Source organism: Capra hircus, chromosome 9 (assembly GCF_001704415.2).
Source record: "Capra hircus breed San Clemente chromosome 9, ASM170441v1, whole genome shotgun sequence".
Taxonomy (NCBI): domain Eukaryota; kingdom Metazoa; phylum Chordata; class Mammalia; order Artiodactyla; family Bovidae; genus Capra; species Capra hircus.
This window is the reverse complement of record NC_030816.1, coordinates 85,406,013-85,430,511: the sequence shown is the minus strand read 5'-3', so window position 1 is coordinate 85,430,511 and position 24,499 is coordinate 85,406,013. Positions and strand designations below refer to the sequence as shown.

At 40.1% G+C, this 24,499-nt stretch overlaps 1 protein-coding gene across 1 annotated transcript in view; it reads left to right on the top strand.

Annotated features, from left to right (window-relative positions):
• The window catches only part of PARK2 (parkin RBR E3 ubiquitin protein ligase), a 1,213,425-nt gene that overhangs the window by 59,112 nt on the left and 1,129,814 nt on the right, over positions 1–24,499 (top strand). The gene's annotated exons all lie outside the window — the stretch shown is intronic.

Genomic DNA, 24,499 nt, shown 5'->3' with positions numbered 1-24,499 from the left:
ATTAAGAAAAAAAAAAAACCTTAAAAAATAGAGGAATCTAGGGTGACTCATGTTTTCAAGTACCTTCCCAAGTACCTCACCTTGGGAAGTGAGAATTATTGGCATCCAGAAATTCCCTGGTGTACAGAAAAGAACTAAATTTAAGGCTTATAATGGCATAGATTGGGAAAGAGGTTGCAAATGGAAGTAATGTCCTCAAATTAGGAGGTGATACTATAATAAGCGGTTAAAGCGTCTGCCTCCAATGTGGGAGACCCGGGTTTGATCCCTGGGTTGGGAAGATCCCCTGGAGAAGGAAATGGCAATCCACTCCAGTATTCTTGCCTGGAGAACCCCATGGACGGAGAAGCCTAGTAGGTTACAGTCCACCGGGTCGCAAAGAGTCAGACACGACTGAGCGACTTCACCTCACCTTAGAATTTCTTAATTCTAAATTTTAGCTTACTATTCAGACCCCTAAATAAAGAGTCCTCTTTGAAGCATGATATTTTTAAATGGAGGGATTTGTAATTCACGAAGATACAACTTTTAATGTTTTTGACTGTCTTGTTACTATATAATCATTTTATGTTTCCTGACAATTTGTTACTGCTAATATATTCAGATGTGAATACATGTAAAAAATGTTTACTTGATAATACACATTTTTTAGTTTCACAAGTAGAAATTTCAAACTTCTAAGATAATGTAGGGTGCCCTTGGCTGTGGAGAGGATGGGATAGCAGGAAAACAAAAAAAGCATCAGTTTTAGTGGTTTAGAGACTTGAGTGCAAAACTCATTTCTTCCAGCTGCTCGTATGAATTAAGTAAAATTGTTTAACCTCTTCAGGCCTTAGTGTATCAGGTTATGAGATGCTGATATGTATTAACTTCTATCTTAAAATGAAAAGGAAGTCAGTGGTGTAGGTGAAAGTACATTGTTAACATCATCATCACCATCAGCCTACCCTCCTAGAATGAAGTGACTGCTTGGAAAGCAAGTGTTGGAGTTGGAGAAAGGCAGCTGAAAAGCTCTGTTGTATTCTGGCTTCAGGTTTCAAGGGTCTATTGTATATTTCTCATTCTGCAGCCTTGAGTCACCCTAAGATGTCAATTGTGACCATCAGTATTTTTCTGCAAGTCAACCAACTTTGGCAGGGTTTAAGGAGCTTAAAGAAATGTTGATAATTTAGGAGTAACTCACAAGGCACTTTAAATGGCTTAAATTTGAGACACTTTGAGTGTCTCAGAAAAAGTTAACCTTTTTCATTTTTATCACAATTCATGTACCTTAACTTGCATTTATTAAATGTATTTTTGAAAGCTTAGCTAAAAGATTCTAAACAGCACTTTGATTTTATCTACTATAGGTATAGATTATATACTTTGTAATTTATCCATTTTAAACTGAAAAAAATCCTAGCTGACTTGCATCATGATCTACCAAGAAGGAAAACGTATTTTTCATTCTGAACAAAGAAAAGCAAAATGTTCAGGTAGATCTGTCATATACAAAATATAATCTGTGCCATTAAAAGGAACTGTTATATTATCCACTGTTTAGGATTAGCCAGCTTTCTTAATTAGCATGGATAATTGAGGCTTGACAGTTCTTAGTGGTATTATCATGAGTGTCTTTCAGATGCTAATTCCCTTTATTGTCCTTGATTAATTTGTAAGTAATTAGATGGAGTTTAGCAGTAACCTGATGTGTTCACTCTTATTAATATAGGTTGAAATTCATAATTCTGAATACTTTGTAACCTCATTTTAATGTTCCACCTGTAAATTCAAATGCTTGTTTATTATAGAAATGAGGATTAGTTGAATCTGGTTGGCCTCATTATATAAGTGCTTACTTGTTAAATTTTAATGTGCAGATTAGAGGTACCAGATACCTCATAGTACCAAGAAACCTCTGTATTACTTCCCTGATGTAATGCTTTTAACATAGTTACTGACTAGCTTAAAAATGAGTTTTCTGTTTTTAAAACCTGACATAATTTTGCAGTGGAGTTTGTACAAAGATTTTACTTTTTGAAAATAATTAATCCCAAATTTATTTGTGACATAAAAACATTATAGAATGCTGCTCCATGTGAACAGCCTTAATTCACCATTCACCAGCTGCATTTGGTTATATTATTTCCTCTGCTTCCCTCAGCTTCCAGAACATTTCGCCCTACTACAAGTAATCTCCTAAGGTCTGTGTGGAAATTTGGGTGCTATAACTTGCTTCCTAGAAGGAATGGCAGCATAATTTATGTATGTATCAGTGTCTTTTTTTTTTTTTTTTCAAATAATGTGGTGTGGTTCACATCTGTTTTCCAAAGAATTATAGGTACTTTGAAGATTTTATTATTTTCCTGGAATCAGTGGAAAACCCAAGATATTTCTTCAAGTGTTAAAATTTATATGCTGTTACAATAGTCCTTGGCTTCGCTGATGGCTCAGATGGTTAAGAATCCGCCTGCAATGCAGGAGACCTGGGTTGGGAAGATCCCCTGGGAAAGGGGATGGCAACCCACTCCAGTATTCTTGCGTGGAGAATCCCATGGAGAGAGGAGCCTGGCGGGCTACAGTCCAGGGGGTTGCAAAGAGTCAGACTTGGCAACTGAACATGCACACACTGGGCTCTCGTGACTGTTAAAAGAATAAATACATGTGAAATGTTTGGAACTATTCTGACACAGGAAAGGCTGTTTACTAAGAATTAGCTAATAAGAAATATAGACCCCTTGGCTCCTGGGTTGCTCACAGGTGTTAGTTGTAGGGATGAAGGCGCATTTGGGAACAGCTGGATACTGCATCACTCTGAGGTCGAGTTCTCCCGATGCAGGGTCTTCACCGTCCTTTCATCAGCGAGGCCTCTGGTCCCTCCAGTCTCTCCTTTCTGGGCTAGGTTACTCCTCTACCACTCTGTTCCCCAGCCCCAGGCTTTGGAACAGAAAAACTCAGCAAGTGTACATCTGAATCTTTTCTGCTTCACATTTAACTAATTGTTTTTCTAAGCCTCTGATTCTGCCTTAAAAAAATGCATGAGAATAGAGAACATATCCAATACACAGATATGCATAAATTGTTATTTCAGCCATACCTAACAACCTGAATTTCCTGCATATAGGCCTCTAGGACACAGGAAACATCAAGTGTCCAGGGAAGAACTTAGGATCCCTTTGTTTCTAGTAAAGAAGTTTCTGTGTTCAGCTTCTCCTCTGCGCCCATATCATGTCACTGCTGGTTCCCTAATCAACCCAAAGTATCCTCTGTCTGTGGGTGCCACGCCGCTGCACCTCTGTCTGTGGGAGCGCCACGCCTCTGCACTGATATGTTTTCCCCAGTATTACTTAGTTGTGTTTATTCTTGTTTCCACCTGTTTTATTCTGTTCAGCTGGCTGCTGTGTTTAGGCATTAGATTTTCCACAAATGTTTCATTAGAAACTTGTTCTTTGAGTTTCTGACTCAATATTATAAGAAACTTAAATCAGGACTGGTCAGTGCTAACAATTCTCTTTTCTTAGTTGAATGTTGTTGTTCAGCACTCAGAATTCTCAGAGTCCTAATTTCATCTCTTTTTCAGTTTGAAAGTCAACAGGTGAGAACCAAATCCTGGAACATCAATTGGATACAATAGAAAGATATGCATTTCTTAATTTGGGGCTGTACATAGTTTGAAGCTGACCGCATTAAGATCAGTGAACAAATAGCAAAATTTTCAGTCATTTTTATGGCTAAGTGGTATTCCGTTGTATGTGTGTATGTTTGTGTGTATATATATATGTGTGTGTATGTATGTTTGTGTGTATATATATATGTGTGTGTATGTATGTGTGTGTATGTATGTATGTGTATATATATCTGTACCTACATGCATGTAGATATATGTCACAACTTCCCTGTCCATTCATATGTTAGTGGACACTTAGGTAATTTCCATACCTTGGCAATTACAAATAATGCTGCTATAAACATTGGGCTATGAACACATAGGTGCTTGTATCGTTTGAATTCATGTTTTTATTTTTTCAGCTATATAACCAGAAGTAGGATTGCTGGATCATTTATAGTTTTATTTTTAGATTTTTGAGAAACTCCCGTACGGTTTTCCACAGTGGATGCACCAATTTACATTCTCAACAACGCTGTATGAGGATTCCCTTATCTCTACTTCCTCACCAAGATTTGTTTTTGTTTTTGATGATAGGTGTGAGGTGATATTTTACTGTGGTTTTGATTTGCTTTTCCTCCATGATTAGCAAAGTTGAGCATCTTTTCATGTGCCTCTTCAGTTCAGTTCAGTCGCTCAGTTGTATCCAACTCTTTGAGACCCCATGAATCGCAGCACACCAGGCCTCCCTGTCCACCACCAACTCCCGGACTTCACTCAGACTCGTGTCCATCGAGTCACTGATGCCATCCAGCCATCTCATCCTCGGTCACAGTCAAAGGCTTTGGCATAGTCAAGAAAGCAGAAATAGATGTTTTTCTGGAACTCTTTTGCTTTTTCCATGATCCAGCGGATGTTGGCAATTTGATCTCTGGTTCCTCTGTCTTTTCTAAAACCAGCTTGAACATCTGGAAGTTCAGGTTCACGTATTGCTGAAGCCTGGCTTGGAGAATTTTGAGCATTACTTTACTAGCTTGTGAGATGAGTGCAATTGTGCGGTAGTTTGAGCATTCTTTGGCATTTCCTTTCTTTGGGACTGGAATGAAAACTGACCTTTTCCAGTCCTATGGCCACTGCTGAATTTTCCAAATTTGCTGGCATATTGAGTGCAGCACTTTCACAGCATCATCTTTCAGGATTTGAAATAGCTCTACCGGAATTCCATCACCTCCACTAGCTTCGTTCGTAGTGATGCTTTCTAAGGCCCACTTGACTTCACATTCCAGGATGTCTGGCTCTAGGTGAGTGATCACACCATCATGATTATCCGGGTTGTGAAGATCCTTTTTGTACAATTCTTCTGTGTATTCTTGCCATCTCTTCTTAATATCTTCTGCTTCTGTTCTTGGCCATCTGCATTTCCTCTTTGGAAAAATGTCTATTCTGTTCTTCTGTCAATTGTTTAATTGGGTTGTTTGGTTTCTTTGATATTGAGCTGTATGACCTATTTGTTGACGTTGGGTATTAACCTCTTACCAGTCATATCATTTGCAAATATTTTCTTCCATTCAGTAACTTGTCTTTTCATTTTGCCAATGATTTACAAACTGACCTCAGCAATCAGCAATATTATCCAAAAAACAAAGACACACACTGAGACATACATATCTCCAAATAGAACAAGAGCTCCTATAGCTTTGTTTTCCAAGCTTAGTTATGAATCAGATATCACAGTACAAAACTCAAAATTCCAACCAGTGGTTGGAATAAGATTTTTTTTTTTTCTTTTTTCTTTCAGGATTTAGAGATGATCTAGATAAGTGATCCAGAGAGCTCTGGTCTAAAGGTACAGAAGGAGTTATTTCCTCAGGGCAGGAATTCTTAATGAGATTTTTTTTTTTTTGGTCAAGATTTCTCTGGAGTCTAAAGAATATTTTGACCGTATTGTCAAAAATTGTATTTTTCTATGGTCATAGGTTTATAGCCAAAATTTAGACCAGATAGTGCTCAACTTGGCCCTGATATCAAGGGCAGATTATCCCCAGCAGGGATTGTCCCTCTGGGGAAGTAGGGGTCTTAGTTTGATCAGCCCCAGGCTGTTGATTACAGGAGAGAGTCCTGGACATAAGGGAACTTCAGTCCATTTTCCTATCCTGTGTCAAGGAAGATCTAATATTTTTAGGCCATTTTTCTTATCATTGGATCATAGCTATAGATTGACCAATCATCTAAAAACATTTTTTTTCCAAAGGGTTCCCAGGTAGGGTGTGGAACCTTAGAGTAAGCAATTCCCATATTAGCTCCAACAATTTATACTAGATGTCTGGACACTCAAACCAAATCAACAAAACAAAACCAAACCAGAACTTACCAGCTGGGAGTCACATTCCAAATGAAACAAAAGGCAAAGAGATGCCCAGAAATCAAAAGCCAAGTGGCATAAATGCCAAACATGACTTCCCAGTCCCACTAGACCTGCGACCTGGCAGAGTCGATGTTAGCAGCCTTTTCTAGTTCTGATAGTTTCAAGTTATTTCTTGGTTTCCTGCAAAGAAAGTATTGTTCCTCTTTTAGAACCTTCTAGATACCAATCAAAGTAAGCACTGCCAGCCTTTTCTCATTGTGCGTGTAAAAATATCAACCTTGGAATATCAAAAGAACCCCAATTTGGCCATTTTAGGTTGAGATCTCTTTTAGTATAATTTCTCCAATTAACTAGGTACTTGCAAGTATGAGCTCCATACGTATTGCATGAATCCAGCTGGAGTGTTAGTCAGAGGCTGGCTTTCTGACACCACTTTGTTTCTGTTTGTGAGAGATTCTGTTTCCCATTTTAAGCTGAATTTGTCAGAAATAAAAATCACCAGTGAACTTGTGTAGCGGGCCCATGTGCTGCTTGTGAGCTTAACTCCTACAGGAGTCACCCCAGAGTCGTTTCAGCTCATCTTAAACGTGTCTCGGATTCTGCCTCGGAAAATCTAAGACCACCGTGGCTGCTCAGGTCACTGAATGGCCAGTCCTTACGTGCAACCCCTGGATGAGCAAGTATTTCAATTAATGAGTGGGTTTCCCTATGGGACCACTGCACAGTATGAGGACTAGACCTCCATCATTCCTGTAAATTTCTCAGTCACCTGAGCAAACCTAAACTAGCTGGGAGGAATCTTGTCCCTTTTCTTCGGAGCAAAGCTGTCATAGATTCTCCTCATTTTTAACCCTGGCAAATTCTATGCTGCTGCTAAGTTGCTTCAGTCGTGTCCAACTCTGTGCAACCCCATAGACGGCAGCCCATCAGGCTCCCCCGTCCCTGGGATTCTCCAGGCAAGAACACTGGAGTGGGTTGCCATTTCCTTCTCCAGGCAAATTCTATAATGGCAGTCAAATTGAGGAAAAGTGTCAGATCAGCCTCTTAACCACCCAGTCAAGACCATTCAGTTCCCTACAATGGAGCAACCATGGTGTATTTCAGCCAAGCCCCGCTATTCCTCAATTTTTTTCCTAATCCAGCCCCCCAACCCAATACCTTTCCACTGGGTGGGTAATTCCCCAGGCATCTTTCAGCCAACCCCCCCACCCAATATCTTTTGACTGGGTGAGAATTTCTCGATATCTTTCAACCAAGTTCCACTCAGTGTTTAGACTCATGAGTGGGTATGCCTTGGATGTTTCACCCGCCCTCTCTCCCCCCAGTATCTCTCCTACTGGGAGGGGACAGGTAACCTGCTCCACCACCAAATAAAACTCAGAATCTCAACCAATACGGGAGATTTGAGAACCAGGAGAAACTTACCCAAATTCGTCTGCACTCGATGAGGAGGCGGATGGGCGCAAGGGGCTGCTGCTGGTACCAAAGCTCCAGTTCTTGTGGAGTCCAGTGAAGGAAGGAAGGCCACTCTGAGTCACTTTGATGGTTGTCATAACTGTCAACTAGAAAAAGGTGCACAACTTGGGAGTTGTGGGGTAAGTTTTATTTGAGGAACAATTAGGACTGCAGCCTGGGAGGCAGCATCTCAGATAGCTCTGAGAGATGGCTCCAAAGCAGAGTGGGGAAGGCCACTATGTTAGGTTTCGGTGAAGGTGGAGTTCAGTACCATTAGGCACTCATTTTATAAAAGGTTTCTTGTTAGTCATGAGGATCTTGAAGGGATTTATTGCTTTTCTTTGTTCAGTTCAATTGCTCAGTCCTGTCTGACTCTTTGAGACCCCATAGACTGCAGCATTCCAGGCTTACCTGTCCATCACCAACTCCCAGAGCTTGCTCAAACTCGTGTCCATTGAGTCGGTGATACCATCCAACCATCTCATCCTCTGTCATCCCCTTCTCCTCCTGCCTTCAATCTTTCCCAGCATCAGAGTCTTTTCCAGTGAGTCAGTTCTTTGCCTCAGGTGGCCAAACTATTGGAGCTTCAGCTTCAGCATCAGTCCTTCCAATGGACATTCAGGACTGATTTCCTTTGGGATTGACTGGTTGGATCTCCTTGCAGTCCAAGGGACTCTCAAGAGTCTTCCCCGGTACCACAGTTCAAAAGCATCAATTCTTCAGCTCTTAGCCTTCTTTATGGTCTAGCTCTCACATCCTTATATGACTACTGGAAAAACCATTCAGTTCACTTGCTCAGTCGTGAACCCCATTTTTGTAACCTCATTGACTGCAGCATGCCAGGCTTCCCAGTCCATCATGAATTCCAAGGAGCAAGCGTCTTTTAATTTTATGGCTGCAGTTACCATCTGCAGTGATTTTGAAGCCCAGGAAAATAAAGTCTCTCACTGTTTCCATTGTTTCCCCATCTATTTGCGATGAAGTGATGGGACTGGATGCTTCTCTAGATATGAGGAGATGCAAGGATTGAGATCATAGAATCTGTTCCTAAAACATCCAACTATCTAAAGACCTGTCCCACCAGATTCCCTGGAGTACAGAGTACCTCCCTCCACCCTGAACTCCCTCAGGGGGTATTGAAGGTCCACAGCTATAGCAGCACAAGGTCAGTCTCCTGAGAGGCAGATGGCAAAGGCCTTTGTTGTTCAGTTCAGTTCAGTTCAGTCCTTCACTCATGTCCGACTCTTTGCAACCCCATGAACTGCAGCATGCCAGGCCTCCCTGTCCATCACAAACTCCCAGAGCTTACTCAAACTCAGGTCCATTGAGTCAGTGATGTCATCCAACCATCTCATCCTCTGTCGTCCCCTTCTCCTCCTACCTTCAGTCTTTCCCAGCATCAGGGTCTTTTCCAATGAGTCCGTTCTTCGCATCAGGTGGCCAAACTATTGGAGTTTTAGCTTCAGCATCAGCTCGGTTACTATCATTTAAAGCTTATGAAAGTTGTTAAGGCTTCGATATGGCCAATTACATCCTCCAACCCCAATGAAAGCACACACACACACACACAAACACACACACACACACAAAGCTGCTAAATGGTCATACCAGTAGAATATAGATCTTTGACCCATTGGGATCATACCAGTGGTAGATTGGTTAGGGTTACCTCTAATTTTTTTAACGTGTATGACCTTAAATTCATAGGAATCCCAGGTTACACCTTGGTATCCATCCCTGTAGATGTCAAGGCCATAAATTAGTGCCAAAAATCCACTGAGTTCCATACCAATCACTCTCTCTAAGTGTAATAATAGGCATAGTTCATAAAGCACCCAGCCTTGTCTCATAATTACCAGCTTGATAATTTTTAGTATGATTTAACTATTTCCAACATAGAGGAGTTTTTAAACTTAAATGATCATAGCCTGGTGTTAACTATGTATATCCTCCCCATAATTGTGGGAGTTTTCCTTTTAATAGATGAGAGGCTAATTTTTTTATTGAGACTTAGCTTGTCACTCCAGTTGAGTTTGAATGACCCTAAGAGAAAGCTTAAATCTATGGCCAGCATCAGAGCAGGTATTACTAATGGCCAGATGACAGGATCCCATCTAGTAATATCATGAATAAATAGCATAGGACTGAACACTCATTTAAATAAATTTCCTAGAGGGTATCCAATCAGAGCCCTATAGATCCAATCCACCAAGTCCTACCCAATCCACCAAGGTAACCCAGAAGTAGTAGATACAGGTAATTGGCCACAACCCAACAATTGGATTGAGTTTTAAAGTAGCATAGAATCGTGTCCCTGATAGAAAACATTTGATTGATAAGCATAGGACCAAGGATTCAGGAAAACATAAATGATCATACACACCAGATCAGCATCTTGGGCAAGCTGTCTGCTTCTGATGTCGTCGTCTTCTTGTCCTATTGTGGTGTAGTTTCCTCTGTTTGAACATTGTTTTAAGGTGAGTTTGAGGTCAACAGTCCCCTCTGTAGACCAGTCCAGCTTAGGGGCCTTTGGAAATGGGAGTTAATCCACTTTGTTGTTCAGTCATTGGCAATGCTCTTGGTAAGTACTGATTTGTAGTTGCCGGTTTTTGGACATTCTAACAGAGCAGGGAAAAATAAAAGAGTTAGTAGAGTCAGTTCAGTTCAGTTCAGTTTAGTCGTATTCATAAAATACATTGTATTTTTATACCACACATGGATTTCATAGGATTTTTTTACAGATTTTTTGGTATTTAGTAATGATATGGTGAATTAATTTTAAGTGAAAGTGTTTTCTTTGCATATAAAATGCATGTTATCTGAGCAGTGGCATTGTATCTGGGTGTGTTGTCACTTTTGCCTGATAAACCTTTTATGATTCTCTTATTTTATGAAAGTATATTGCTTTTCATTTTCCATGATGAAAATATAATAATGTAACTTTTTATGAAATGTACTTGCAGGAAATGTGAAGTAGAGGAGAATTTGTTTTCATTTATTTTTCTAATACAGAATTTCAGAGGCAGAATAATTTCCTTTTGGCATCCGGTGGGTTAATCCTTCATGAAACTAAACCCCATTTTTATATTTAAATAAAATTGCTTTGAAAAATATGCTTTAATTGAAATCCTATCTAAGGGTAAAATTATGTTATTGATTATGATCAAAATACCCCAGACAGTGATGAATTCATCAATTCCTGTTTCAGTGGTGTTATAAATCTTTTAGTAGGAGCTGGAGAACGTGAACAAGATGAATATTTTCAAATTACAGTAGCACATTACTTATTATGTGTAACTTTCTTAATCTGTATACTGTGCAGGAATGGAAATGGCTTTTAAGAAGCAATGTAGTAAAGTAGCTTACAATGTTATCTATCTCACAAATCAAACTGGAATGAAACTTGTTCCAATATAAACTTTAAAAATGTGAATCAGAAAGTTGACTAAACAGTGTATTTATGTTAAAGGAAGAAAGGCATAAAGTATATACTTTGTTCAGTTCAGTTGCTCAGTCATGTCCGACTCTTTGCGACCCCATGAATCACAGCACATACTCCCTGTCCGTAACCAACTCCCAGAGTTCACCCAAACTAATGTGCATCAAGTCGGTTATGCCATCCAGCCATCTCATCCTCTGTTGTCCCCTTCTCCTCCTGCCCCCAATTCCTCCCAGCATCAGGGTTTTTTCCAGTGAGTCAGTTCTTTGCATGAGGTGACCAAACTATTGGAGTTTCAGCGTCAGCATCGGTCCTTCCAGTAAACACCCAGAACTGGTCTCCTTTAAGATGGACTGGTTAGATCTCCTTGCAGTCCAAGGGACTCTCAAGAGTATTCTCCAGCACCACAGTTCAAAAGCATCAATTCTTCGTCACTCAGCTTTCTTCACAGTCCAACTCTCACATCCATACATGACCACTGGAAAAACCATAGCCTTGACTATATGGACCTTTGTTGGCAAAGTAATATCTCTGCTTTTTAATATGCTATCTAGGTTGGTCAAAACTTTCCTTCCAAGGAGTAAGCATCTTTTAATTTCATGGCTGCATGAAATCACCATCTGCAGTGATTTTGGAGCCCCCAAAAATAAAGTCTGACACTGTTTCCACTGTTTCCCCATCTATTTGCCATGAAGTGATGGGACCAGATGCCATCATCTTCGTTTTCTGAATGTTGAGCTTTAAGCCAACTTTTTCACTCTCCTCTTTCACTTTCATCAAGAGGCTTTTTAGTTCCTCTTCACTTTCTGCCATAAGGGTGGTGTCATCTGCATATCTGAGGTTATTGATATTTCTCCTGGCAATCTTGATTCCAGCTTGTGCTTCTTCCAGCTCAGCGTTTCTCATGATGTACTCTGCCTATAAGTTAAATAAGCAGGGTGACAATATACAGCCTTGACGTACTCCTTTTCCTATTTGGAACCAGTCTGTTGTTCCATGTCCAGTTCTAACTGTTGCTTCCTGGCCTGCATATAGGTTTCTCAAGAGGCAGGTCAGGTGGTCTGGTATTCCCATCTCTTTCAGAATTTTCCACAGTTTATTGTGATCCACACAGTCAAAGGCTTTGGCATAGTCAATAAAGCAGAAATAGATGTTTTCTGGAACTCTCTTGCTTTTTCCATGATCCAGCAGATGTTGGCAATTCGATCTCTGGTTCCTCTGTCTTTTCTAAAACCAGCTTGAACATCTGGAGGTTCAGGTTCACGTATTGCTGAAGCCTTGCTTGGAGAATTTTGAGGATTACTTTACTAGCGTGTGAGATGAATGCAGTTGTTCAGTAGTTTGAGCATTCTTTGGCATTGCCTTTCTTTGGGATTGGAATGAAAACTGACATTTTTCCAGTCCTGTGGCCATTTGCTGGCATATTGAGTGCAGCACTTTCACAGCATCATCTTTCAGGATTTGAAATAGCTCCACTGGAATGCCATCACCTCCACTAGCTCTGTTCATAGTGATGCTTTCTAAGGCCCACTTGACTTCACATTCCAGGATATCTGGCTCTAGGTGAGTGATCACACCATCGTGATTATCTGGGTCGTGAAGATCTTTTTTGTACAGTTCTTCTGTGTATTCTTGCCACCTCTTCTTAATATCTGCTGCTTCTGTTAGGTTCATACCATTTCTGTCCTTTATCGAGCCCATCTTTGCATGAGATGTTCCCTTGGTATCTCTCATTTTCTTGAAGAGATCTCTAGTCTTTCCCATTCTGTTGTTTTCCTTTATTTCTTTGCATTGATCGCTGAGGAAGGCTTTCTTATCTCTCCTTTCTATTCTTTGGAATTCTGCATTCAGATGCTTATATCTTTCCTTTTCTCCTTTGCGTTTTGCTTCTCTTCTTTTCACAGCTATTTGTAAGGTCTCCCCAGACAGCTATTTTGCTTTTTTGCATTTCTTTTCTATGGGGATGGTCTTGATCCCTGTCTCCTGGGCATTGTCACAAACCTCAGTCCATAGTTCATCAGGCACTCTATGTATCAGATCTAGGCCCTTAAGTATAGTTAAAAAGGAATATTATTTACAATTGCAGAATAACTGTCCCGTGAATTCACATAACTAAGGAAGATATTTTAACACTTTAACTTCCTACTATATTATAAAGATGTAAGAGATTATAAATGATTAACGCATAAAACGTTATAGTTTTTTAAAGTCACTAACCATGTATGTAACTTAAAGAATTTTCAAGGTTCTTACAACTTGGTTTTTTGCATGTATATGTTTAGGTATATGTTTACATCTCTATTTATCTACCTGCCTAACTATCCCCATAGAGTGTACTATTCATTGCATTTTCCATCAACAAAGTGAGAAGACCTGTGTTTGTTTTAAATATTTAAAAAACTTTTAAGTGCAATTACCTATTTAAATTTTTTCCTTAAGGTCCTTGTAGTACAATTTGTCCTGAGCATGCTTCCCTGGTGGCTCCAAGGTTAAAGTGTCTGCCTCCAATGCAGGAGACCCGGGTTCGATTCCTGGTCAGGAAGATCCCCTGGAGAAGAAATGGCAACCCACTCCAGTATTCTTGCCTGGAGAATCTCATGGATGGAGAAGCCTAGTAGGTTACAGTCCAGGGGGTCGCAAAGAGTCGGACACAACTGAGCAACTTCACCTCACCTCACCTCATACTTGGAATTCAGGTGGTTTATGTGATTTTGGTATCTTAAATACCTGATTGTCAGTCAGTTTACTGAGAATGAAATGTGTAGAGATTTACATTCAAATCATAAGGTTATTTTGTATAAGGTTTACATGGCAATGAGTGCTAAATGTTCAGTTGGTTTTATTATAAGTAAATATTATATTACTATCATTGGCTACAATACCGGAGACCTGAGTTCAGTCCCTGGGCTGGGATTGAATACTGGCAACCCACCAGTATTCTTGCCTGGAGAATCCCCATGGGTGGCGGAACCTGGCGGGCCACAATCCCTGGGGCTGCGAAGAGTTGGATACAACTGAGCAGCTAAGCACAGCACAGCACAGGCTCTTCCCAAGAATTTTCTTAAAAATACCTTTGTATAAAGAGCTATTCTTGACTGAAGAAAGTTGAATAGATACAGTCCCTGTCCACTAAAAAATCATTAAGATCAGTATAGTATGTTGTAAGTAGTGTATAGTGATGAGTAACTGTGAACCAAAGTGCAAAGTAGTAATTTTAAGTGCACCTGGTTAAATTTCAGCAGGATTTAAGAGTGATGTACCATGCACGTGTTTGATTTTGTCACAAGAGTTGGCAGTATGTTGTATTCTTTATGTAAAGAATGCAAAATTATTCAAAATCTCAGAATTATTCTCATAGTATTTTAGTATTTTTTTTTCTGAATTGTAAAATTTTACTAAGTGCATCATCTCTTTCCAATAATTATGTGAGATAGAAACACATGTCATTTCAGATTTGCAGTGGCAGAAACCGAAATGTTCAAATGATAGTGTTACCTAATAATTTGGCACTTGCGTTCGGCCCAGAACTCTCTTGACCTTACCACATCACCACAGGTGATTGAACTGTAACAGGAGAGTGGTCATGGTGAGAGTGCTCAGGTCTACAGACAATATCAAGGGTCCCTCATTCATTTTTGTGGGGCCTTTTTTTGCCATAGGTAGTTTGCAGATGTTTTCTTTCGCTCATTTTAATTTACTGAGTTTAATTTGTTTAATTATAGTAGAGAATATGCCAAAATCTAGATTTAAATGTGAATAACATAAATAGCCTGAATATCTTTCACATCTTAACTCTCTAAACATGTGAAATTAGTTCTTGGATATGGTTATGACATCACCATCATGGAGTTCATTAAGCAGAGTACTGTTACTAATTATAAGTAATAATTTATTGAATATATTTTTTTGGTCAGAGGAACTACCCTCTGAAGGCATTTCCAGTTTCCCACAATCTCAACACTTTGCTGCATTGCTCTGCCTCTATAGCAGCAGGTGTGATTGATTCCACTGTAATGGTTGACTTTCCAGAACCCTGTAGAATTTTGTTTTGTTAATTTTTTGTTTGCTGTATTTATATGGGCTAACAACAGAGCTTCTGATTTCAGGCCAGGAGTTGGACCATCAGGCATTCACAGATTAACTAGGTCCATTTGACTGTGATGCTGGGAAAGATTAAAGGCAGGAGAAGGGGACAGAGAATGAGATGGTTGGATGGCATCACCGACTCAGTGGACGTGAGTTTGAGCAAGCTCCGGGAGGTGATGAGGGACAAGGAAGCCTGGCGTGCTGCAGTCCATGGGGTTGCAAAGAGCTGGACGCAACTGAGCGACTGAACAACAACTTGGAGTCAGGCCTCTGGAACATGTAGCTGCGCTATTAAGTCGCTTCAGTAGTGTCTGACTCTGTGCGACCCGGTAGACTGTAGATCACCAGGCTCCTCTGTCCGTGGGATTTCCCAGGCAAGAATACTTGAGTGGGTTGCTGTGCCCTCTTCGAGGGGGTCTTTCTGATCCAGGGATCGAATCCGTATCTCTTATGTCTCCTGCATTGACAGGCGGGTTCTTTACTACTAGCACCACCGGGGAAGCCCCCTCGGACATGTATATCCAGCACTAATTTCTGTTATATGAGTGCCATAGGCTTTATATATAACCTAGAAATCAAAACATAGACCCTTAGGATTTTAGTGAAAAAAAAATCACATTCTGAAGTTTTAACCTCAAATGATGTTTATTGCTTACTATTGATATTAAGCAAGGACATCACTGTTTTATCTCTCCACCCTAGGAAAGCATGTTATGCCCACCCTAGGACACCCTAGGACAATTTTCAAGCATGACCGTATGCATATGCCTCAATATAGACTGGAATAAAAACACTCTAATTTCCTATTGTTATATATTTTATTTTGTTATTGTGTCTCCTTCAAAGAAATATGATGATATATGAACTACTCTGACAAAAATATTGCTCCAGCCTTATGTTAATGTGAAATTATGACTAAGAATTAAAGTTTTGGGGAGAAAACTCCAAGTTTATAGTCCTCAAAGCAAGCATAATTCATGTAGACTGCATAAACAGTATATATTAAGGCATACATTTTACTGCATATCTGCTAATAAGAAGATGCTACATATCTGTGTCCAATAGGCTGAGTTACACTTGCTGTGGGGCCATAATTTTGAAGTCTGCATGTGCATGTTAAATTCTCAAACATAACATGCCAGTAACATAATATTTTTATAAGATATATTATTTGATCCTAATAATTTGGTAGGTAAGAAAGTTTTTTTTTTGTTTTTAGGAGAAGAGAAAGTTAATAAAAATGAAATTTAAAAAACTGCCATATTAGAAAATGTAAAAGTATGGGCATTTTTGCATCAATTAAGAAAGCAGTAATAAAACTTGCTTTACCATTCTCTGTACACTAAGGAATGTTATCCTTAGACGTCTTATCCAGTTAATGCTGGAATACACCATATCACAAATATCTTTAGAACCAGTAACACTGCAAGGACTGTGATATCCCACAGCCCAGATTCTTTACCTGCTTATCTAAAAATCAAAGTCCAAGTGGGCTCTGTGTTTCATTATCGATCACACGATGAGTTCATGGCCAAGTTGGAACTCTAAATGGTATTTTATGGCTTCCTGCTCAGTGCTTGAGTTGTTTATACTGCCCTTATTTTAACAGTAGCTGATTATTAATTATCTTTCACGGGGCTTTGATGATAACTGTTACACACAGTAGATACATATTTCATGAAATAGACTTTATAAATTTGTGACGCATCCACTTTATTTCTGACTTGAAGTGACTTATATTTGGAGCATTAATGGAAAAATGCTCAGGAACTCCTGGTGCACTTCAGACAGCTGTATTTAAATTCTCCTTTGAACGAAATCTTTAACATTGATCAAAAATAAATAAGTAGAAACTCTTATATTTCCTAGTACTGTGGAGCATATGGAAATTTTTTTAAAATGTATTATTTTGCAAACTAGAAAACTATCAGTTAAGAAACAAAATGGAAATATGTCTTAACATTCACTTTTCTTATTTGATGAAGAAATGGTATATACAAGTCAGTTGAAACAACATAGGCAAAGGTTGGTTGTTATTTAAAATGAGAGAAAAGAGGAGACCCTTAAAATCCAGAGTTCTGTGGCATAGTCCTTGGTGGTTCATCACGTGCGTTGTCTGGCTCCTGCTTAGCTAGCCTCTGCGCTGTTCCTAGTGATCCTCTCCAGTAGACTGGCTCCTTGCGTGGCTGTTCCCTTTTGCTGTCCTTCTAGAGAACTGTACCCATGAAAGAGAGACTCAGAACATCAAAGTGTTGACTTTAAAATCTTTTAAAGTTAACAAATTTTTCATAGAAGTAAAGTTGCTGTGTGGAATTTATCATCGTGGAATTTTGCTATATGCAATTCTAAAACTTTTGGATAGCTTCATGCTTTTTCAGTAGATGAACCATGTATTCTTTGCCCTGAAAACTTCTAAAAGGACTCTTTTGGTGCTTAGCTTCTTGTATTTTTCTAAAAATTTAGTATTAATAATTGTTGGAATAATTAAATGAGTGGAATAAAAATAGTTGTTGATTAAGAATTAACATTAATTTTGTTGTTGTTGTATCGCGCAGTCACATTCAATTGCTTGCGACCCCATGGACTGCAGTATGCCAGGCTTCTCTGTCCTTCGCTAGCTCCCGGAGTTTGCTCAGACTCATGTCCTTTGAGTCCATGATGCCATCCAACCATCTCATTTACTCAAATTTGGTTTTAAGGAGCTTTGTTAGTATAGATTGGGGATTTTAATCACACCCGTGTGTGATTATTACTGCAGCAGAATTGATTACTTATTTGCCATACTGAACAAATATACCTATCAAGTAAACATAATGCCATGTACACCAAACAAATCTCTGTTGAATTAGAAACTAAATCTTCTATAGCAGGGGTCCTCAACCTCCAGGATCTGATGCCTGGTGTTTGGAGGTGGAGCTTATGTAATGATACTAGAAATAAAGTTCACAATAAATGAAACACACATGAACCACACTGAAGTCATCCCCACCCCTCCACCACCCCATCTGTGGAAAAGTTGACCTCCACAAAACCAGTCTCTGGTGCCAAAAAGTTTGGGGACCCTTGTTCTATAGTACTGGCTGTGTCAAGGATGTGATAATCAACTATGGATAATTGTATCCACTTACTCATTCTTTTGCTCATTCATGCATTCTTGCTAATTTTCAAAAAGTATTTATTAGGCATCTCCCATTGCTAGACACTGTACCAGGTGCTATGGGTATGATCTGAACAGGAATGTCAGAAATACAGTAACTGTCTTCAAGGAGCAATAGGATTAAACCCAAGACAAGTGTAGGTAATGTCACAAAGGTCTATAAGGAAGAGTGAGGAAAGGAGTTCTGAGGGAGTGACAGTATAGCTGACCTCAGAACTAACAATAAAAAAAAAAAAAGAAGGGACTGTAGATGTGTGCTTCTTGAGAAACCTGTATGCAGGACAAGAGGCAGCAGTTAGACAACAGTTAGAACCGGCTGGACATGGAACAGTGGACTGGCTTCAAAGTGGGAAAGGAGTGTCAAAGCTGTACATTGTCACCCTGCTTATTTAATTTAATGCATCAATTTAACTTAAATGCATCATGTGAAATGCCGGCCTCCATAAAGCTCAAGCTGGATTCAAGATTGCTGGGAGAAATATCAACAACTTCAGATATACAGATGATACCACCCTAATGGCAGAAAGTGAAGAGGAACTAAAGAGCCTCTTGATGAAGGTGAAAGAGGAGAGTGAAAATGCTGGCTTGAAACCCAACATTCGAAAAATGAAGATCATGGCATCCAGTCCCATCACTTCATGGAAAATAGATGGTGTCAAAATGGAAACAGTGACAGACTGTATTTTCATGGGCTCCAATATCACTGTGGATAGTTACTGCAGCCATGAAATTAAAAGACACTTGCACCTTGGCAGCATATTAAAAAGCAGAGTCATCACTTTGCCAACAAATGTCCATCTAGTCAAAGGTATGGTTTTTTTCCAGTAGTCACATAAAGATGTTAGAGCTGGATGATGAAGAAGGCTGAGTGCTGAAGAACTGCAGCTTTTGAACTGTGCTGCTGGAAAAGACTCTTGAGAGTCCCTGGGACAGCAAGGAGATCAAACCAGTCAATCCTAGAGGAAATCAACCCTGATTCATTGGAAACACTGATTCTGAAGCTGAAGCTTCAATACTTTGGCTACCTGCTAGGAAGAGCCAACTCATTGGAAAAGACCCTGATGCTGAGAAAGATTGAAGGTAGGAGGAGAAGAGGATGACAGAGGCTGAAATGGTTGGATGGCATCACCGACTCAATGGACACGAGTTTGAGCAATCTCTGGGAGATGGTGAAGGACAGAGAAGCCTGGCATGCTACAGTCCATGGGGTTGCAAAGAGTCGGGCAAGACCTAGCAACTGCACAACACCACCACATATCAGAAGAAGAGTAGAAAGAACCTGCCCAAAGCTTGTGGTGGGAGAAATACCTGGGGATGCATGTCTGGGGCTGATAAAAGGCAGTGTGGCTAGAATGCTAAGGGGAGGAAGAGTGTATGACCTGAGGTTGGACCATGTCAGAAGGGGCCAGATAATGGAAGGACTTGGTGCTTAGTTGATCATTCCTGGCTGACTCTTTGCAACTCCATGGACTGTAGCCTGCTAGACTCCTGTGTCTATGGAATTTTCCAGGTAAGAATACTGGAGTGTGTTTCCATTTCCTACTCCAAAGATCTTCCTGACTCAGAAATCAAACCCATATCTCCAACTGCTCCTGCACTGAAGGCAGATTCTTTACCACTGAGCTACCTGAATTGGAGATAAATGCCTATGTAGAGGCATGTAAACTATTGTAGAGCTGGGTGGGGATAGTGGTGGCATTATGTGCTCTCCAGGGCATATGCCTTGTTGCAGTGAGAAGTGCAATGGTTAAAGGAGACAGATAAGGATGAAAGGAAGCTTTTGGGAACTTGTACTGGAGTGCTGTGGTGAAGATGGTGCTAACAGGTCAGGTCTGATATTTAGAAAGCAATTCAGTAGTGTTTCAGGGAAGAGCCAAATTCTGACTCATTGATGGATCTGTTTCTTTGACTTTATCCTTTGTTTTTAAATTGCTTTTATTATTATCAGTTGTATCCAACTCTTTGCAATCCCGTGAGGGTCCATGGAATTCTCTAGGCCAGAATACTGGAGTGGGTAACCTTTCCCTTCTCCAGGGGATCTTCCCAGCCCAGGGATTGAACCCAGGTCTCCTGCATTGCAGGCAGAGTCTTTACTAGCTGAGCCACAAGGGAAGCCCTTTATTATTATAATCATACGTAATGAACCCAGCCTCAGGGAACCCTGCCCCTCTGCCTGAAAAGATTAACACATCTCCTCCCTAAGGACCAGCCTCAGGGAACCCTGCCCCTCTGTGTAAAGAGATGAACACATCCCCTGCCTACAGGGTTTGACCTCTGGGAAGTTCCCCTGGAAAAGGGAATGGCTTGGAGAGTTCCATTGTCAGAGGAGAGACTGGTGGGCTACAGGTAGTCCATGGGGTTGCAAAGGGTAGGACACAACTGAGTGAGTAACTTTCACTTTCACTTACATACAATGCAGGAGATCATGATTTGGGTTCTTGGGTTTGATCCCAGGGTGGGAAGATCCCCTGGAGAAGGGAATGACAACCCACTTCTGCATCCTTGCCTGGAAAATCCCAAGGAGAGAGGAGCCTGGCAGGCAATAGTCCATGGGGTCGCTAAGAGTAGGACAGGATTGAGTGACTAACACTTCGCTGAGGTTGGCCATTCTAGGAGATATTTGCAAAATAATGGTCTTTACTTTTTCAGTTTTCCCTCTTCTCTGTTCTATAAAAGAACCTCACATCCAGACCCTGATAAGGTGGTTAGAGACATTAGTCTGCCATCTTCTTGGTCAGCCAGCTTTTTGAATAAAGTCATATTTCTTGCCTCAACACCTTGTCTCTTGGATTTATTGGCCTGTTGTGCAGTGAGCAGACTGAGCTTAGTCTCTGAAACAGTAGAAGTGATGATGAATATGGAAGGCATGTGAAGGAGAGGTTCATAGATGACACTCACCCTTTTAGCTTAACGGGATGTAAAATGAGGTGATGAGTTAATTCCCTGGAATCTGAACTTCTGGGGGAAGACCAGGTCACAATTCATGAGTGAGTGAGTGAGTGAGTGAGTGAAGTTGCTCAGTCATGTCCAACTCGTTGCAACCCCATGGACTGTAGCCTACCAGGCTTCTCAGTCCATTGAATTTTCCAGGCAAGAGTACTAGAGTGGGTTACCATTTCCTCCTCCAGGGGATCTTCCTGACCCAGGGATTGAACCCGGATCTCCTGCATTGCAGGCAGACGCTTTACTGGTTGAGCCACCAGGGAAGCCCTCATAGGTCATAAATAGCCAATATTTTCCATCGTGTCTTCCAGCTTCATTTCATTGGTAGTCACTGCCTAGAGTCTTAGAAAGTTCATAGGATCTTTCATGATCAACTAATTTGAAAAAATACTGAGAATGAATTGTGCTTGTCTATATCCTAATTCAGTTCTTATTTACTCTTAAGTTAACTCTGACACTCTTAGCTGAAAAAGTGCCAATAGGTTAAAGTTTATACAATAGCAATTGCTGGTGAATCCTGACTATGTTCCAGGTATTATTCCAAGGGTATAGTCTACTTTATGTTTTTTAACCTTGAGTGTAGATTGGCATTTAGAACGATATAGGTTGATGTTGAACTCTCTCCTGTTCAAGAATTTATATTAATTGAGCCTAACATGCCTTTTAATAGTGGGATTTTTTTTATCTATAAGGTGAATTCCTGGTGTATATGGACCTTGAGGAGTACACTGTGTCATGCCACTAATATTCTAAATCACTATTAGTGAATAATTAAAAGTGAATTTACATTTCACTCAGTTTAGTTATCTCTCATTTATGAGTATATGTGTGTTTGTAATTATTGGTTTGCAGCTCATATTCAGTGTAAATGGATTGTAGCTGAAGCTTTGAGGAAGAAATGCCATATGGGATTACAGCTTAATGATGACCCAAGTCTGCCTCTCATTTTCTTTGTATCTATCTCAAAGCACAAAAGACCTCCCAGGTAATTGAATCTATCCTTTTTGTGATTGAATTCCAAAGGGGCTTGTTGTAATTCCTTTATATATATATATATATTTTTTCTTTTTCTGATATAATGATAAAATTAAAACAATTTTCTCAGTGCTGTAACTTACTAAACTTTCTTTAGGAGTAAATTCCATGTGAACATTCATAAAAGCTAAGGGCTTCCCTGGTGGCTCAGAGGTTAAAGCGTCTGCCTCCAACGTGGGAAACCTGGGTTCGATCCCTGGCTCGGGAAGATCCCCTGGAGAAGGAAATGGCAACCCACTCCAGTATTCTTGCCTGGAGAATCCCATGGATGGAGGAGCCTGGTGAACTGCAGTCCGTGGGGTTGCCAAGAGTTGGACACAACTGAGCGATTTCAATTTCTTTCTTTCTTTATTTGCTAATTAGTATTAATTTGTGTATTCTTTCTCTTTGTAAATACTCAAAAATAAAGATATGACTATGTCTGTATGACTAAATATATAACTATTCAGTATGGGGAAACAGTGGAAACAGTGTCAGACTTTATTTTTTGGGGCTCCAAAATCACTGCAGATGGTGACTGCAGCCATGAAATTAAAAGACGCTTACTCCTTGGAAGGAAGGTGATGACCAACCTAGATAGTATATTCAAAAGCAGAGACATTACTTTGCTGACTAAGGTCCATCTAGTCAAGGCTATGGTTTTTCCTGTGGTCATGTATGGATGTGAGAGTTGGACTGTGAAGAAGGCTGAGCACCGAAGAATTGATGCTTTTGAACTGTGGTGTTGGAGAAGACTCTTGAGAGTCCCTTGGACTGCAAGGAGATCCAGCCAGTCCATTCTGAAGGAGATCAACCCTGGGATTTCTTTGGAAGGAATGATGCTAAAGCTGAAGCTCCAGTACTTTGGCCACCTCATGCAGAGTTGACTCATTGAAAAAGACTCTGATGCTGGGAGGGATTGGGGGCAGGAGGAGAAGGGGACGACCGAGGATGAGATGGCTGGATGGCATCACTGACTTGATGGACGTGAGTATGAGTGAACTCCGGGAGATGGTGATGAACAGGGAGGCCTGGTGTGCTGCGATTCATGGGGTCGCAAAGAGTCGGACACGACTGAGCGACTGAACTGAACTGAAAGTTTCAGGAGGCAAAAAAGTCCCTACTGTTTCTTTAAATATTGGAATGCAAAGCAGGAGATTCAAGTTCGATCCAGGGTTGGGAAGAACCCCTGGAGAAAGGAATGGCTACCCAATCCTGTATTCTTGCCTGGGAAATCCCATGGACAGAGTCTGGTGGGCTTCAGTCCCTGCAGTGGCAAGAGTCTGATATGACTTAGTGACTAAGTCACTACCACCATCACCACATTACAACCATTAAGCAACAGTCTACTAAGGAAATTTTAATATATCCATAAATTAATCCAACTTTGATTGTACTTTTTTAGCCACATGGATGTCAGATAGTATTCATTCAATAAAAATGAGATCAATTATTTAAGGCCTAACAACTTTGCTTTAGGTAAGAAGGCCAAAATCATTATATAATAATTTATCTTTTTATTATTTTTGAAATGTTTTCTGTGAAATTTTAAAAAAGCATCTTTTAAATTTACTTCAATAAAAGATCAATAGAATTTTAATTAGTTAAATTTATTTTGTAATAATTATACATAGAGAATTGGTTAGAAAATCATATTTGGATTTGTTAAAAGACTCGAACATTCTTTTAGTATGGAAAGAATGTGAGTTTCTGTTTATTAAGGAAAATAATGTGAGTTTCTGTTTATTAAGAAAATTGGTTTTCTCTTTAATGAATCAGATTTGAAAGGAAAATTTGAAAGGTAAATAACAATTAGAACATTTTGCAGAATGATCTCTTATTGTCCTGATTTGCAGGAAAGAGCCAGTTCTAACTCCATGTTGGATCTATTTCTTTGATTTTAACCTTTGCTTGTCTTTGCTTTTATTATTATAATCGTACATAATGACCTGCCTCGGGGAACCCTGCCCCTTTGCCTTTGTTCAGCTCACTGGAAAATAATCTGACCCTACCCACCTGTGAAGGGCTTCAAGAAAGAAGAGATTAACAGATCCCCTCCCCTCCTGGAGGTTGGCCTTTCCAGGAGAGATTTGCAAGATTGTGGCCTTTTAATTTACTCCCTCAACTCCTACCCTTCTCTGTTTTACACTGGAACCTGACATCCTGACCTCAACAAAGTTGTTTGAGACTTTCCTCAGTCGTCCTCTTGAGTCTGAATACAGTCTCATTGCTGCCTGAACGACTCCTCTCAGAGGGAGCGTGGACTCACTAACAACGATGAAAGGTAAATCAACCCTACTTTCTTGTTGTTATTGTTCAGTCTCTCAGTGGTGTCTGACTCTTTGTGACCCCAGCAACTGCAGCACACCAGGGTTCCCTGTCCTTCACCATCTCTTGGAATCTGCTCAGACTCATGTCCGCTAAGTCGGTGATGCCAGTGATAGCAGTTAATTG